Source organism: Podarcis bocagei (genome assembly GCF_964188305.1).
Source record: "Podarcis bocagei genome assembly, chromosome: 17".
In the NCBI taxonomy this organism is placed as follows: domain Eukaryota; kingdom Metazoa; phylum Chordata; class Lepidosauria; order Squamata; family Lacertidae; genus Podarcis; species Podarcis bocagei.
This window is the reverse complement of record NC_138143.1, coordinates 26,192,009-26,195,677: the sequence shown is the minus strand read 5'-3', so window position 1 is coordinate 26,195,677 and position 3,669 is coordinate 26,192,009. Positions and strand designations below refer to the sequence as shown.

Below are 3,669 nucleotides of genomic sequence, written 5' to 3'. Positions count from 1 at the left end.
GAGAGAAAGGGAAGATGAAGTTATCAGTGCGCGATTCTTACAGGTGTGCTCTGGAGCACATTGCTCACGTAGGATAGTGGCCTCCTTGCAAGGCTGAGCCAAGATGATTTCCGTGTACGTCATCCACAAAACCGTTTTCCTGTTAAATTCAGACCCATGTTTAGAAGTCTCTCATGGGTGCCATTGCGGGTCAGCATTTCCACATGTGCTGGGATCCAAGGGGGAAGTCTCAGGGACTGTTTCCCAGGCAGCAAAGGAAGCCTCCGAGCTGAGCTTCCTTCCTGGGTAATTGATCCTGCCAACTCACCTAACCAGCGAATCATGAGTGGGCATAGGGCACCAGCTCCAGTATATAACATAGGCCCATGGCTCGCACTGCAGCCACTTTTCATTTCCACCTTCCGTCCCTATAAATATATTGCTGTCACATGTTGCTGCCCTCTGCCTGGCCCCTCCAAAATGGGTATCCCATTAAAGGGATCCAGGGGATATGCTGCTATCTGGACACCCAGGTGGGGGCAAGGGGCCAGAGCACTCCCCAGGTGCAATCCAGTGGGGCTGTTACCCCTTGATGTAGAGGTCAGGGACTCCCTCATTTCTGGTTGACCCCCAAACACAATTCTTCCAGCAGGCAGGCCAGAAGGGATGGGGTCTACCCAAACCTCTTATATCTGTAGTCAATAAAGTTGTGGCCTGATTTCACCCAAATATTTGTTATCATGCCTCTTATTCTTGGTATTGGGAAGAACCGAAGGGTAGGGGAGACCTCTTGCCACACAATACATAGAACTACTACTGTCTAGTAGTGCCCTAAATTACACACTTAATTTCATGTTCCAGGCTGATATCATTTGCTTTTCAGCTCAGTGTCCTGTTGCTGTTCTTTCCACCTATAAATAAAACCCAGACAAATAAATTCTGCCAGAGGGGGAAATGCAATTAACTCTTTTTAAACAAGAAGAACACAAAAGTCCTAAAAACGAATAGGGATGAATTGCCTTGACATTTCCAGACAGAAATATATAACTCAAAACATAATGACACTGAATCAAAGTATTGCTTAGCAATAAGAATATTAAATTAACCTGTGGCTACAACTGCATAAGAGGTATTTTGGGGACATCTTGAGAGCCAATTACCATAGCAACTATGAAGTTCCCAGGTAAATTAGCGCCTCACAGGGCAGTGAAGACCCTTGGGCCTATTTTAAAAGCCACCATAGTGAAAATCTTAAATCCTATTTTCCCTGTGTTTACATGAACTCTGATATATTTCTATCAGGTATGGGACCTCTGTCTTATGAGCCTTTAACTTGTGGAGTTCCTCTCTGGATCATAGAGCCCATTCAAAGATTACGACTAAATCATTACACTGGAGATTAACCACTCTTTCTAAAAATTATTTAAAAAGCACCCAACAGAAGGTGCTTGAGTCATGTGACTGGATTTTTGTTCAAGATCAGTTACAGTATGAGGATAGTCCCTGGCTATGATTTGAAGGCACCTGAGGCCACAGATCTACTGAAGGTACAGCAGGTCTGGGCCTGATCCATGTCCACCCAAACATAGCCTTAAGTTCTTTGGTGGAACAAAGGTTAGATATATGCAATAGAAAACAAACAATGCAATAATAATAATATTTTTTTTTTTATATCCCGCCCTCCCCAGCTGAAGCCGGGCTCAGGGCGGCTAACAACAATAAAATAATACAACATTCTAAAATCATTTCATTATAAAATTAATTCAAATCAAATTGATGGCAACCATTGGGCTAGAGTTCTGTGAAGATTGCCAAAGGAGGGAGTCAGGCTGTGCCCTGGCCAAAGGCCTGGTGGAACAGCTCTGTCTTGCAGGCCCTGCAGAAAAGATGTCAAGTCCCACAGGGCCCTAGTCTCTTGTGACAGAGCGTTCCACCAGATCGGGGCCACGGCTGAAAAAGCCCTGGCTCTGGTTGAGGCCAACCTAACCTCTCTGTGGCCTGGGACCTCCAAGATGTTTTTGTTTGAAGACCGTAAGTTCCTCTGTGGGACATACCAGGAGAGGCGGTCCCGTAGGTAAAACCGTATGTTGCCATTGCCCCATGATATATGTGTTTGTCATGGGCGATGGGGAAGCATTGGGGCTGTGGTGGACAGCGATTGGCCAGATGAACACTAAAGGGAGTAGTTGGCCCCATACGATCCTGGGGGGGGGGGAGATCCAATAGGTTGGGGCAGAGCATACCAGGGTCTAGAGAGCCCAGGGAGCTGCTTGGGGATCTCAGGAAAGGTCCTAGTGGAGTGCCTGCCTCTTGCCCTGTCCCACAAGTCACCACTGTGTAGGGCATCTGCACATGCTCTGCCTATGATGCCAACTCCACCTACACTATTACCAGAGCATGCCACCAGCAGGAGGCTGCCACTCTGTTCCCAAGTGTTCGTAATGTCACCTTCATCACCCCAGTGCAGGTGTGAACAGGTAATTCAGGCTCAGCCTTCACAGAGGGCTGCATTTTCGCTTGCCCAGTCCCCTTTGCTGTGATAAGTTGTGCCATTCTCATTCCCATATGATAGGATTGCAGGACATGTGTTGCTTGCTGGTTGGATCAATGTTTTAGTTTGCTTGTTATGGGCCAGAAGTCAGCTTCACCTGCTGAACAGCAGCCTGAAGGGGGAGAAGGTGAATGATTCCACCTGCAGCTGATCAGCCTCCACAGAGGAGAAGGCACTGATGAGAGCCAGCTGGCTCTGGCACTCTTAAACCAAGGTTCTGTTATGTACTAAGCTTGGATCCTAGAACAATAGGCAAGCAGGAAAAGACCAATCAGGCTCCAGGAGGGAAGCAGAATCAGCCAATCAGACGGGACTCGTTGTATAAATAATGCATATAAAAGCCTGAGGTTTGGGGGGGCAATTCAATCACTGTTTTACAATCTGCAATAAAGAGCATGAAATCCCTACAGGACTCCAAGTATATTTCAGGTTCCCAGATTTTTTTCCAATGAATCCGGGGACACTTTTCAACTTCAAAGGATTTTGTATAGGGACTGATTTGTAAATCTGGGGACAGTCCCTGGGAAACGGGGACGTCTGGTAACCTTATCTTAAACAGAACTCTCAGCAGCAGCCAGATGTTGGAAACAATGCCTGTAGTTCCTGGCCCTACCTTGTTGCTTCTTGCTCTCCATCCGAACCCTTGACTCTGTGATCATCTGGATTCTCTGACCCCTGGACTGTCAGACTTCCTATGTGGATTCTGCTCTCAGGCAAGAGTTCCTTGGAGACACTTAGCCCCTACTTGCTCGACAACGAAACTCGGATGTAGCTAAAACATTGCCTCCCTCTGCCTGACACATGTTTTGCCTATTTACTCAGCTTTCTGCACTGTAAGGATTTGAGCAATAAAGGTTTCTGTATACCCACAATCTTCCTCTCATATAGTGGGAGCCAAGATATTGTTCACAATTGTGACCATGTGTTGGAAATGGGAGCTTTTTTTCTGTTAACTGGGGGGACGGGACTTGAAATGGCATGGCGTGGACATCTTTCTACTATTTGGTTGTTCACTTATAGACAAAATATGAAAAGAATGATCCTAGCGGAAGGGAAAGTTCCCCAGCAGACAATAGTTAAAGAAACCAAGGGTCACAGCAATATATCGTGCTTCAAAACAAAGTCTCCTTAGAAGTGCC

General features: G+C 46.4%; 1 long non-coding RNA gene across 1 annotated transcript; it reads right to left on the bottom strand.

The window, feature by feature from the left end:
- Nucleotides 1-697: 697 nt before the first annotated feature.
- On the bottom strand, nt 698-2,724 carry LOC308577133. Its single transcript, XR_014003468.1, has 2 exons — nt 2,628-2,724; nt 698-890 (listed from the first exon to the last, which is right to left on the bottom strand). It is a non-coding gene; the product is annotated as an uncharacterized lncRNA (long non-coding RNA).
- Between the last annotated feature and the right edge of the window lie 945 nt (nt 2,725-3,669).